Genomic DNA, 14,928 nt, shown 5'->3' with positions numbered 1-14,928 from the left:
GTTGAGAGAAAGAAAGAGTGCATGATTGGGGAAAAGGAGCAGAGGGAAAGAGAGAATCTTAAGCCAGCTTCACCATCAGCATGGGGCCTGACATGAGACTAGATCTCATGACCCTGAGATCATGACCCAAGCGAAAAATCAAGAATTGGACATTTAACTAACTGAGCCACCCAGATGCCCCCGATATTTTGAAAATAATAAAGTATCTCAGGAGTAAGGATACATTCTTTCATATACACACACAGGAAATAAGTATGTACTGGACAGTGCCCTAGAATGCATTTATCTATCTACCATAGATTGAGCTAACTTGCTTTTTTTTTTCTTTCTTTCTTTTTTTTTTTTTTTGAAAGATTCAAGAGTCTATATCAAAACACATAGTCAGAGAACTGCAGGGGCCAGGCAGATAACATAAATTTTACTCAGGCCACGTACCAATCAGAACAACACAGGAGATATGGTATATAACTAGAAATTAATGCCCTTTGTAAAGGCATGAGCAATTTAGTATTCTAAAAAAAGAAAATCTACTGTACAGGCCTAAGAGAACACATTGGCATAGCAGTCCCTTATTTCAAGGGTCTGCTTAGATGCCACCCCCTAAGGAAACCTTTCACAAATTCGATGAGGATCGCCTATTATCTGATATTCTAGCACCATATACTTTCCATTGAATCACATATCACAATTTTATCTAATTTTCTCAGTGTCTGTTTGATGATTGACTATCTGTAAAATCAGTGTCTGTGTCTGCTTAGGTCACTTCTGAGGCCACACACAGTTCCTCACATGGTGCCTGGCACATAATAGGCACATAATGAATAGGATACATAAATAAACCCTTTTGGAGGGATAGTAAGGACTACAAGTTCAGTAGTGGGTAATGAAAACATTCTTCTCAGAAATAATGTCACTGCTTATTAATTTATCTGGCAGGTCATACGGAACACCTACTGGGTTTTCAGTCCTGTACTGTATATTGAAGACAGAAAATACACTGCCCTCCTGGCAACTCACAATCCAATTATTCAGTGTTTTTTATAGCTGATTTTCCACATTTCAGTATTGCTGAATAAGATGATCAAAGTTCATTTTAAAAGAAAGAAAAATACTTTCCAAAGATTTTGTAAAATGTAGCACCTAGCTTACTCTCACCCTGCTTATCTTCTTTATGCGCACTAATGGTCCTTATGACGTTATTTTTCATTAGGATAACTCTTGGCCAATCTAATGGATTCATGGAGAAAATAAAAGCAACACATTCAGAACCATGCTTCTGGAGTACTTGAAAATTCAAAAGAAAAGAAAGGACTAATATGAAAATATTAGTTTATTTGCATTAAGTGAAATAGGCTCTGAATCCCTTTTACTATTAGTAAATTCACTTGGAAAGGAGGCAGTAAACATCTTGTCCAATTAGAAGATTCAGTTGTCTTCTGGAAGAGGAAAAAGGTAAAAGCAGAAATGTAAAATGGAAGTTTATGACTGCCAAGAATAACCAGAACATGAGTCTGAATAAGTCTTTGGCTATTACAGAAGTAAGGAAAGGTGAGGAAAAAGCATTTTTCAATGGTCCAAGTGATCATTTTTCCTTGCCCTTAGGAAAAGAGTATGATGGTAGAAATAATTTGGGGCCTTAATCCCAATTCTTCCTCATTTTTTCTGTGACTTTGGACAAGTTACTTAAATAATGTTAGTTTTCTGCTTTGCAAGATGGAAATATTAATAGTTATTTTATAGTGAAGATTATAGTTACTGTATTTTAAATATGTAACACATGCACAGACCATAGTGTTACACAAATTGGAGCTCTAATTATTATTCTGTGGTGTCCACAAGAATACCATAATTTCAACTTATTTTAATGATAAACCAACTCAATTCAGAAAAGAAGTTATGAGAGATATTCTTTTTTTTTTTTTTAAAGATTTTATTTATTTATTTGACAGAGAGAAATCACAAGTAGATGGAGAGGCAGGCAGAGAGAGGGGGGGGGGGAAGCAGGCTCCCTGCTGAGCAGAGAGCCCGATGCGGGACTCGATCCCAGGACCCTGAGATCATGACCTGAGCCGAAGGCAGCGGCTTAACCCACTGAGCCACCCAGGCGCCCATGAGAGATATTCTTACTTTGGTTTTTTATAAAACCTTTGGAGATTTTTGAACAATCATATAATGAGAAGTTATGTACTTGATTGGGAGGGCCGTCTGATAATATCAATGAAAAATGTTTCTAAAAACCACATACAAAGCCTCAAAAATTTTTAAAAATTGGTTATACAGTACATGCCCCCCCCCAACTATAACAGGATAAAATTAGAAATCAAAACACAAAGAGGAACTTGGGAAAGTCATAAAGATGTGGATGTTAAAGAGCACACTCCTAAATAACTAATGAATCAATGAAGAATCACAAAGATTAGTAGAAAATACACTGAGTGAATAAAAATAAAGACATTATAACTTAAAAATTTATGGGATGCAGCTAAAGAAGTAGTTGGAGGGAAATTTTTAGCTGTAAATACCTATATTTAAAGAGAATAAATACCTACATCAATAACCTAAACACCCACCTTAAGACACTGGAAGAAGAAGAGCAAGCTAAACCCAAAACCAGCGTATGGAAGGAAATAAGAATTAGAATGGAAATCAATGACACCGAGAATATACATACAATAGAGAAAATCAAGAAAATAAAAAGGTGGTTCTTTGAAAAGATCAATGAAGTTGACATAGCTAGACTGACCAAGGAAAACAGAACACTTAAGGAACTCAGATTACAATCCAAATACCCAACAAATGATGCAAGGATAAGTACACTCAAGTATACCCATACAAAAGAGTAGTATCCAGCCATAAAAAGCAATGAAGTAATAATGCATGCAGCCATGTGGATGGACCTTGAAGACATTATGCCAAGTGAAAGATTCTAGATACAAAAGACCACAAGTTGTATAATTCCATTTATACGAAGTGTCCAGAATAGGCAATTTCATAGAAACAGAGGTAGATGAATGAGTCTCTACTTCTGAAAATGATGAGAGGGTTGAGGAGTGAATGCCAAAGATAGGAGATTTGTATTTAGGGTTTTGAAAGTGTTCTAAAATTGATTGTGGTAATGACTGCACTATGTACTAAAGCCACTGATTTGTGTACTTTAAGTGAGTGAATTTTATAGTAAATGAATTAAATTTCAATGAACATGTTACCAAAAATTTGTGTTTAAACCCTCCTCTATGCTTCTCCTTTAAATTTTTGATGTCTATTCTAGAAAAACACATACATTCTCCATCAGTTAAGTACAGAATATTAATAAAAAATTTTCTAAGTCTATCAATGGGAAATTTAAGTAATTTATAACAAATTTATACTATGGAATACCACACTTACATTGAAAAGAAAGAGGTAGATAATTTTCTGTATTAACACAGTTGTATCTTCCAACATTGTTGAGGCCCATTCATGAAAAAACTGTTTTCATTTATCATGTATGTAGGTAAATACACAGAGAAAGGATTTATGAGTGTGTGTCAAACAATTAACAGTGTTTTCTTCAGGAATGAGATCTGTAGGTAGATGGGAACTAGAACGGGGAAGTTGGATGGGGGAGCTCTCACATTTTATTGGATAAACTTTTGTTTTGTTTCCATCTTTCCAATGACGAAGTGTTTCTGTAACACCAATATAACATAAAAACAGAAAGCTACATAAAGTGGATGGGACCCAAACCAAATCCCAATGCATTTTATACCATCACATTGTGGCTGAGCGGAATAAACTGAGGTATTGGTGCAGGACTCACATGTTGCTGGCTACTCTTTTTAGAGCAGAGTTTTATTCTATGTGATATTTATTTTGGTAGAACAAGGAAGATGTCATACTTTGACAAGAATTCTATCTGGTGCATGTTCATGCCTGTGTGTTTATTGTTCTCTCTGTCTAGAATCCTCTTCCTGCAAATATCCACATCTAGTCCTCCCCACTCCTTTAGACCTTTGCTCAGATATTTTTTCTCAGCCATTCTTACCTGCCCATCCCACCTGAACTTTCATACTCGCCCTCCCATTAGCCCATTCCACTTCCTGCTCTGTTTTTCTCCTTAGCAGCTTCAACTATCAGGTTGCCTGTAGCATCCACTTACTTGTCTAATGTCCATCTCGTCTCACTACAAATTAAGTTTATGAAGGTAAGGACATTTGTCAGATGTTTCATGGCTGTAACTCAAGATCTAGAATGGTATCTGGCATGTAATACGTGTTCACTGAATTTTTCATGATGCAGCAGAAGAACGATTTAATAATGGCATTTGAATCAAGGAGATGGTGATTATGAGTGCTACTGGCACAGCTGGAATGGAAAAGGGTTGCCTTTATGAACACTCAGCAAACCTTGCCCATTGAGTGAAATGATTTAAAAACTAGACCTGGGTGGCAACAAGACAGTTTCCAGATTGTCTGCAGTTGGCCAAGACTCTTGGCTCTCATTCATGCCCTAGTCATCACTGAGACTCATAAAGAGGAGAAACATGAGCAGAGATGACATTTCCCTATCTCTCCACTTCTAGTCAAGCTGAACCAATCACAGAATCACACAACAAAATCTGTACTTTAATTGGGAAGGAGGTTTCAGGGATTTCTAAGCTTAACTTCCGCTCACCAGGGCATTGTAGTCCCCACCTAAGTTTGGAGTTGCAATTGACATAGCTCTATTTCTTTAGTAATCTGACTTTTCCGTCTTATCTGTGAATGTGTCCTTCTTAGTGAGTCCTTATTTAATTACACTATTTCTTTCTCCCTATTTCTGTATATGTATGAACATGAAAATGCTTCCTTCAGTTTACAAACCAACCAACCAAGATAAACAATACAAACAAAACAAGATACGGGTGCAGCGATGGGGTAAGTTCTTCGATCTCTCTCTCTGCATGTGAACATAGCAAGCTCAAAGGCAGAAAGTATTAAGCTGTGTGTATAGTGCAGAGGCAATTTTGCAAGACCACAGAGAAGAAAGAGGAGATTAAAGAGGATTAGCAGCAAAAACACCTAAAGGAAGAGCACCATAGGTGGGATAGGAGATATTCATAATTGATTTGGAAAAACTAGTTTTTTTCTCCATAAATCCATAAGGATTTCATAAGAACAGGAACGACATAAACCGTGAGGCACCATGTATTCTTAGAGGTTTCTTTGAGATCTTTCCAAGTGCCCTGAATTTAGATATTCCAAAAAGGGTGAATGATAAATCTATATTGTCATTGTTTAAAATTCCCCTAGGGGACTCTGAATTCTCTTAGAAAGACAAGCCATTCTTATTTTTGAGAGAGCCCTAAATTCTTCACATTTCATTGACATCTCTCTTATTTCCTTTTAGCTGCAATGCCTCTTCTGTAGTGTTTGGAGTAAAGAGAAAGACTGCCTTTCTTGGGGAAATGGAAGTATCATCTTGGTGCCTCCGAGCTCTGGGGTGGGTTGGCTCATGGCTTCACTCAGTGTGTTTTATACTGAGGTGGAAAACACGGTGTTCTGTAAGCATTTCTAAGCACTATTATGAAGTACTAAGGCTGTTCTGCCAATCAGATCCCAGATGAGCCGCATACTCCCCACCTTGTCACAACAGAGTGCTTGTGGCTCGCAGGTCTACCATTAAAATGACAGAGCAGTGCTCCTAAAGGGGTTGGGTGAAGGAGCAGGGGCCCTGTGAGTCCCCTTTGTGTTCATTCTAACAGACAGCTTGTGGAAGTGAGGCTGTTCAGGGTCTGGGTGAGTGGGTGGGCTGCTCTGTCCTCTGTCTGAATAGCTCAGAAGGAGTCTGGAGCTGCGTGCATCTGAGTGGGCGTGCAGGTGGGGCCGATCAAGAATCTGGGGTTAGAGTAGGAGCAGTAATTTCAAAAACTCCTCAGTCAGCTGTGTGGAACCCAGTGTCTCATTCAGTGCAAATGGCATGAGCCAAACCGCCAGACCAAGTTTGGGGAGCTTAACTGTTGTTTGGGCTGTTTTTTATCCTTTGGGTTTTGTACAAATTTGAAAACCACAAACAAGAAATCAGTAATTTTTTCTTTCATACCCTGTCTCCGTTCCCAGTTTCAGTAGATTCCACTCTATCAGTCGAATGAAGGAAGTGTGCTGTTCATATCTCGTATTTCCATAAGCACATCTTTTTTACTCGTAGTACAAAGTAGTAATTATTCCAGTGAAACAGTGATGAAATATTAATGATGATGAAATTAGGAGATTGACACTGCTGATGGCAATACAAAGATTTTTTTTTTTCTATCACGGAAGTGGTTTGTGGCGTACTCCTTGTCCCAGGCCTCAGGGATAATTAAAATTCTTTGACTACACAAGTGTCTCATGAAGTGTGTTAATGAGATTGTTTTCTGATATGCAAAAATGTCCTGACATGGTTTTCAAACGCCTGCTGCACATCCCCAACCAATTATCTTACAAAATGCAACTCTTTCTCTTTGTCTATCCTGCTGAATAGACAGCATTCAACCCAACTGCCTAATTCTGACTTCATTTTCGGGTCTGATCCTATAGTAATGTTGTGAGGCATTTACTTAGCAACGGGGGTCAGTGTTTGTTTTAAATGCGATATCCCTTCTTTCGCCTCTTTGGAAACATGTTTCAATTAAGCAGTGTGCCTTCCGTTTCTTCAGAAGAGTGAGCATGCGTTTGCATACACACACTGGCTTGTTTGCTCTTCCTCCCTGTGGTGATTCTGATGAGGTGAGGTTTTGTGCTGGCAGAAATCTGAAGCGTGGACCAACTGTGCTGCACTTTTATTAATGCAGGATGGAAAATATCATTTCTGCCTCCTCAAGCTTTGTATTGATCATTGCTACATACAAATCATTGCTAGGGATGCTCTAAGAAGGTGCCACACACTGGGTGGCTTCAATAGCAGAAGTTTGTATCACAGTTGTGGAGGCTTCCAAGTCCGAGATCAGCCTGTTGGCAGGGCTGGTTCTTTCGGAGGGCTGGGGAAGAGAATCTGTTCCATTGCCCTCTCCCAGCTTCTGGTGGTTAGCTGACACTTGCGTTCCTTGGCTTGCGGCAGGTCTGCCTTCCTTATCACATGACATTCTTCCCGTGTGTGTGTGTGTGTGTGTGTGTGTGTTCGCGCACGCGCGCGCGCGCACACATGCCTGTGTCCAGATTTCCCCTTTTCGTAAGGACATCAGTCCTATTGGATTAGGAACCGCCCTCCTCCAGGATGATCTCATTTTAAATTAACTAATTATATCTGTCACGACCCCATTTCCAAATAAGGTGCTATTCTCAGATACCCGGAATGAAGATTTCCACATATGCCTTTGGGGGAGAGCACAATTCAACCCATAGCAAGCTTTAAGTAACCGACCATTTAATTCCATGAAGATACATTGAATTGTAAGTTCAAAATAACAAAGCAGAGAAGTTGGTGTTTTGAGATTAGCATGACATTTGCTTTTCATCTTCTAGTAACTCCCCGCAAAGGACCCTTGGGTGTCTTCCTTTGCCAAGCATTAGGAAGAAGGGTCACAACCAGCAGCAAAGGGGGTGCTGTCCACAGAAATTTGGTGTATCCTCTTCCAGTATAAGATAAAAAAAGAGTTCATTACCATGTTCTTTTCACTCCAGTCACTGCTTCTTTCACTGCTTCTGTTCATTTTGGTAGACATATGAGACTTGCTTCATTAGAGGAGCATAGCCTTCATTGTGGTCTGACCCCGTTCAGTCACAAGATATCTGTTAAACGCGCCTACAAACCTTTCACGGTCTGTGGATTCATGTAGTGCAATAAGTTAACGGTTTAAAACTCAGTGCTCATAAGCTATCTTCTCAACCCTGAAGAATCTTGTCACAGGATACTGAGTTGGAATATTTGTAGCAGGGTCATAGTAAGTGTCCTATATTTTAATGGAAAATAGAAAGATTTTCATGCTTGCTGCCTTTTTTTTTTTTCTGTTCATTGGACAAAAACAGATGTATGCTTATAGGCCAGGGCATAATTAAATCAAGTTTCCTCATTTTCTTCAATATTAGATCATGATGAGAAACTATTCTGGGGGCACCTGGGTGGCTCAGTCAGTTAATTGTCAGCCTTCGGCTCAGGTCATGATCTCAGGGTCCTGGGATTGAGTCCCATGTTATGCTCCCTGCTCAGTGGGGAGTCTGCTTCTCTCTCTCCCTCTGACCCTCCCCCCTGCTCATGCTCTCTCTTTCTCCCAAATAAATAAAATATTTAAAAAAAAAGAAAAGAAAATATTCTGCTATCTGTTCACTTTACAAACAGTGGAGTTCTAGCAGTCTCCTTTAAAGTCCACAGCAGCATATATAAATGATGCCTTTTGATCCTGATCCCAACACACCTACCTCATGAATCATCTTTTTAAGATGAACATGTTAATTTATTTATTTATATTTTTTATATTTTATTTTTAAATTGAGTTTTTAATTCCAGTTAGTTAACATACAACATTATATTAGTTTCAGGTATACAATATAGTGATTCAACAATTCCATATATCATCCAGTGCTCATGATGACAAGTGCCACTTTAATCCCAGCCCTATTTCACTCATTCCCCCCTCACACCTCCCCTCCAGTACCCATTAGTGCTCTATTATTGAGAGTGTTTCTTGGTTTCTCTCTCTTTCTTTATGTGTTCATTTACTTTGTTTCTTATATCCCACATGTGAATAAAATCCTGAGGTATTTGTCTTTCTCACTTATTTCTCTTAACATAATACTCTCTAGCGCCATTCATGTTGTTGCAAATGGCAAGATTTCACTTTTTTTTTTTTTATCATTGAATAATATCCCACTGTGTGTAGGGGTGTATGTGTGTATGGGGGCATGTGTGTGTGTGTCTGTGTCTGTGTCTGAACACACACCCCATCTTCCTTACCCATTCATCACTTGATGGACGCTTAGGCTGTTTCCATAATTTGATGGTTGTAGATAATGCTGCTATAAACATTGGGATGCAGATATCCTTTTGAATTAGTATTTCTATAATTTGGGGGTAAATACCCAGTAGTGCAATTGCTGGGTCATAAGGTTGGTCTATTTTTAGCTTTTTGGAGGAGTGCCCATACTGTTTTCCATAGTAGCTGTTTTCCATAATTTGCTTCCCCACCAACAATGCACAGCGTTGCTTTTTCTCTGCATCCTCACCAACACCAGTTATTTCTTGGTATTGATTTTAGCCATTCTGACAGGTGTGAGATGATGTCTCATAGTTTTTATTTGCATTTCACTGATGATCAGTGATGTTGAGCATCTTTTTATGTGTCTGATGGACATCTGTATGCCTTCTCTGGGGAAATGTCTGTTCATGTCTTCTGCCCATTTTTAAATTGGATTATTTATTGTTGAGGTGTTGAGTTTTATCGGCTCTTTATATATTTTGGATACTAACCCTTTATCAGATATGTCATTTGCATATACCTTCTATCATTCTGTAGGTTACCATTTAGTTTTATTGATTGTTTCCTTTATTGTGAAGAAGCTTTTCATTTTTATATGGTCCCCAACAATTTATTTTTTCCTTTGTTTCCTGTGGCTCTGGAGACATATGTAGAAAAATGTTGCTACAGCCCCTCATGAATCATTTTAAACTATGTGTTAATGCTTTTTAAAATGTCCTCTTTTGATAACATGCCTTTTTAATATTGGCATAATAGTATGTTGATTAGTTTTTCTTCATATATTTTCCATATAAGCTGAGAAATGATTCAGCGATCTTAGCCAAATGTGAAGCAAAATGTTTGCTAGCAACTATAGAAGCTTGTACACATTTTGTGGTATGACATTACTAGTATATTATTATCACTGCTTTAACTTCTAAACTGCAGAACTGACTCTGTTTCCTGGAATCACTAGATTCCAGAGGTTTATGGATCATGCTTCAAGAAACAGTGCTATCTTGATGGGGAACCAATAAAGCTATTTTAAGAATTATGTTAAAAACATTAAAGGAAAGGGCGCCTGGGTGGCTCAGTGGGTTAAAGCCTCTGCCTTTGGCTCAGGTCATGATCCAGGGTCCTGGGATCAAGCCCCACATTGGGCTCTCTGCTCAGCAAGGAGCCTGGTTCCTCTTCTCTCTCTCTCTGCCTGCCTCTCTGCCTACTTGTGATCTCTACCTGTCAAATAAATAAATAAAATCTTTAAAAGAAAAAAAAAATAAAGGAAGTGACATCAAAAGCAACTCAAATCCTGTGACCAAGTGGCCACCCTCATCCCCAAAAGGAATCAAGCGATTGAGAATCAAGTGCACTCAGGTCAGTGACACTAGCCTTTCCTTGCTAGGGGTCCTCTCAGAGCCTTTGTTTATTCTTCTGTTACAAGTCACCCGCATTGAACCTCTGGGGCAGGGATTTGCGTGTTTGACAGTGCTACAGCCTAAAGGTCTGTGCCCTCCCAAAATGCATATGTTGAAACCCAGTCCTCAGTAACGATGGTGTTTGTAGATGCAGTCTTTGAGAAGTGATTAGATCATGAAGGGGCACAGTGCCGTTATAAAACGAGTTTCCAAAAAGCTTCCTGCCTCCTTTTTGCCACATGAGGACAGGGCATGAAGATGGTGTAGAAAAAGGAAACGGACTCTCACCAATATCAGATCTGCTGGAGCCTTGAGTTTAGACTTCTCAGCCTCCAGAACTATTGGAAATAAATTTTCTTTGTTGATAAACCATGAAGTCTGTGGTATTTTGTTTGCCTGGACTAAGATATAGAGTGAACAGTTTGAGTGGAGTAGATTATTACTTTTATACGCCACACAAGTTTCTGCCTATGCTTCTCTCTGTGTCCCATTTCCTAGCACAGAGTGTAATGCTTGCCCCATTAATACAGTACTGACTCTATAGGCTACTTGTTTCTCAGCGTGCTTTCACACTTATTATTTCATTTGGATGTGGCTAACGTGTCTTAATGTCCAAGCAAAGAACATTTCCCCCTCAGTTGGAAAGAGGTTTTTGAAACTACTATTCAGTCATAAAACCTCCTCCCCTTTGAAAAGAAGCATTTATATAGTTGATGGTCTCTGCAATAGTAGGGGGAAAATGAGAGCTTTCTACCATTTTACCTGTTTCTGAAACTTAGTTTTTGCCAAAAGAAAAGATGTGAAAATTTGTAAAAATTTATTGGGATGAAAACAAAGTTTAGGTCATTAAGAAAGGAAGACATAGAACTCTCCAAACAGAGGTGCAGCTCAGAAATCTTTACTCATCCACGTATTCAGATTTGCTGCCATGGCAGCATGTTCCTCAGCACTGTGGAAGCGTTGAAGTATTGTACTCTACTGAAAACACAAATTCCTCTAGTTCAGGCATGTAGCTTAAGAGTCTTACGTCATTGCTGCTGCAAGCAGCTAACTCTTTAATTATATTGATGATCTCTGCAAGACTTGGACTTTAAGAATGTGGAGTCATTCTCAGGGACACCTATATTTATGCTCCAAATACCCAGTTTCTGGAGGTGGGCTAGGTTTTCTTTTTCTCTATGGGTATTATAATGATGGATAGGAGCTGCCTCGTTTTTCCCTTCCTTCCTCCCTTCCTCCCTTTCCTTCCTTCTTTCTTTATTTTTTCCTTTATTTCTCCCATCTTCACCCTCTCCTTCCTTTATTGTTTCCAAAGTTGTTTAGCACCTGCCATGCAACAAGTTCAATGCTCCCCTGCACAGATGATGAGATAAATATATCACTTTCCCTCTCCTAAAGATGCTTATAAACTAATGAAGAGACAGATACTTCATCCATGTGTTATCAACTCAGGAAGAGTCTTTTCTTGCCAGTCTCTTCCTTCACGTGTCATTAATATATTCCTGCTTCTTTAAAGGAGGTTTGAACAGCTGTGAAACTCCATCCCATCTCACATCCTCCGGGCAAAAAGCAATGAGTTCTAATTGGCATATGATACAGCTAGTGAACATAAAATATAATTAAGGTATTCCACATCTTAATTTGAGCCCCAAATTGGGGTGTGGTTTCTCTATATTCATGCAAACTTGAGTTTCGGTGCTTCCTGTTCCATAAATAATGTGACTTCAATCACCCGAATCCCTTCCCCAAGCACATAAAATATAACATGGTTCAAAAATGTATAGTTGAAATATCAGGAATAGTAAAAAAAATGCCCACATGCCAGGTAATCTGGGAAGCAGGGCATAATCCCAGTAGGCACAGGTGAGGTTCTTCTTGTTGGTTAATCCTGGGTGGGTGTGTGTGAGAGAGATCGGGATTAGTATGAAGTACCTAAGTACTTTAAAGTACCTAAGAGCTTTAATTTTAAGATGCTCAGGAGAACAGAATAAAGTCTGCAAGCCCATGAGGGCAGAGCTGGAAACCTAGAAGGTCTATACCTTAGTAAAATACAGGACTGAGTACTCACTTCGGCAGTACATATACTAAAACTGGAATGATACGGAGAAGATTAGCATGGCCCCAGCGCAAGGATGACAGGCAAATTCGTGAAGTGTTCCATTAAAAAAAACAAAAAAACAAGATTGAATAAACTGTGACCAGTGACGCAGGAAGTCAACAGGAAGATTATCTATCTCTGCCCAAATTCCTGGAGAGTTGTACTTTGGGTCTTCCATGCACAATTGTGGGGTTTAAATTTCTACTACTTCAAACTCCTCAAGGTTTAGGAGTCCCCAAACTGAGAAATTAACATCATTGTGCTCCTGTACCAATGATAATTCTGGGGTTCTTCTTACACGTGGAGACAACACCACTCCACAGCATATGTGTCCATGACTCCCATAGATGAAGTATCTCTCACACTGAGCTCTTTCACAAGAAAATAATCCAGAGTATGGGAGGAATGAAAGACACAAACAGGTCACATTAGAAGATAATCTTAAAAACATAAAATTAAAAAAAAAGAAGATAATCTTTTCATATGATAGCACATTTTAAAAGACAATATAAACTAATTGTGTTCAAATAAAGTTATAAAAATAATCAATTATAAAAATACACAATAAACAACAAAAAAAGATTAAAGCAAATGAAATATGACTTTTAAAATTAAGCAATAAACTTGTGAAACATATTAGAAACAGCTGAAGTAAAAAAAAATACTGAACCAGAACATAGGTCTGAAGAAATGAAGACAAAATGTAAGTGAGAAAGGTAAAGAAATTAAAACCCTGAAAGGAAGATTCAGTGTCATGAGGGAATTAATGAGAAGATCTAATATATGTCCACTGAGTTTAAGATGATAAAGAAAAAGAATGATGAAGAGTCAAGTAGTAAAATAAAGATGGGTGAGAATTTTACAAATGGTGAAAAACGTATCTTTAGGTCCAACAACAAAATGTTTCAAGTAAAATAAATAAAGAAAAAAACTACTGGCAAGATTTGTCATGGCAACAGTAGAGGCCAGGGTACAACTGAATAATATTTTCTTGTTGCCGAGAAAAAATAACTGTCAACCAAGAATTATAAACTGAACTATCAATCAGAGGTGGAAGTATAGTAAGGACAATTTTAGACACACAAGAAGACACAGAGGCACTACCACCCACATATTCTCACTAAAGCAGTTATTCAAGGATTTACCTCAGAAGAAAATCAAACCCAGAAGGAAGAAGAGGATTTCCAAAAGCAATAGTGGGCAAAACAATTGGCAAACATAGGATAAACCTAAACACATGTTAATAATATGAAAAATGAAAATAATTATGAAGAATGTATTCATAAAAATCAAGTTGGACTAAAATTTTGAGAAAAGTGACATATAAGAAAGGAGTGTGTAATCATAGTTAACATTCTAAACTTTACCAGTTTCTAAACCGGTAACATTTGGAAATGTGGTAAAATTTTTTATGCACTTGTACTTTGTTCAGACGGGCATGCGTTTTTTTAAATAAATGGAGAGGCCATAAAACCATAAAGATTAAATGTATAATTTCCTAACTGAAAGGAAAAAAAGAATTATGGAAACTAGTCATTCCAATGCTTGTTTTGGAAGAAGAAAAAAAAAGAAAAATATGTGAGAGAGAAGTCATAAAGTGATAAATACGAAAACTGTCAGCAATAGACTAACTTTAAATGAGCTATCTCATCAGTTGAAAGACAAGGATCACTAGTTTGGATTTAAAAAACAAAACCCAGCTATTTGATCTTTACGAAAGTTCCTCATTGTCTTATTCTGGGTATCTTAGTCTGTTTGGGCTGCCATAGCAAAATATCAAGCTGGGTGGCTTAAACAACAGATATTTATTCGCTCACAATTCTGGAAGCTAGAAAACCAAGATTAAGAAGCTGCCAGGGTCAGTTTTGGGTGAGACCTCCTATCCTGGTTCGTAGGTGTTTGCCTTCTTACTATGTCTCCACTTGGCTTTTCCTCAGAGCGTGCACAAATAGAGAAAAAGAGGAAGGCATAGAAACAGAGACAGAGACAGAGCTCTCTGTTGTCTCTTCTTATGAAAACACTAATCCTACCAGATTACTGACCCACTCTTGTGACCTCACTCAACTGTAGTTACTTCCCGAGAGGCCCTGTCTCCAAATACATCTATACTGGGGGTTGGGGCTTCAACATATGAATTTAGGGGCATGGAGCATAAATTCATTTTTATGCTCTTTCAGAAAGCAAAACATGAGGCAAAAACTCCAGTGCCAACCCTTTATTTGGTGAGTGCTAACACATAACAGGAAAACGAGAGGGGAAAAAAGGACATAAAAAACTGTTTAAAAACAACAACAACAACAAAGTTGGAGAACCCATGATACCTGATGTTAAAATTTGCTATAAAGTTATAGTAATCAAGGCAACGAGGTGTTGGTGAAAGAAAAGAGAAACAGATGAGTAATACAGAGTAAAGACACACACAAATACAGCCAGCTGATCTTTGACCCAGGAGAGAAGGCAATCCAGTGGAGAAAGGGTAGTCTTCTCAGCAGTGATGCTGGATGGCAACAACTGGATGTCCATTT

General features: G+C 38.3%; 1 long non-coding RNA gene across 1 annotated transcript in view; it reads right to left on the bottom strand.

Annotated features, from left to right (window-relative positions):
* Positions 1–14,928, bottom strand: part of LOC309860701 — an 83,954-nt gene that overhangs the window by 650 nt on the left and 68,376 nt on the right. The gene's annotated exons all lie outside the window — the stretch shown is intronic.

This window comes from Mustela nivalis (genome assembly GCF_964662115.1).
Source record: "Mustela nivalis genome assembly, chromosome: 3".
Taxonomy (NCBI): domain Eukaryota; kingdom Metazoa; phylum Chordata; class Mammalia; order Carnivora; family Mustelidae; genus Mustela; species Mustela nivalis.
This window is presented reverse-complemented; position numbering and strand designations above follow the sequence as displayed.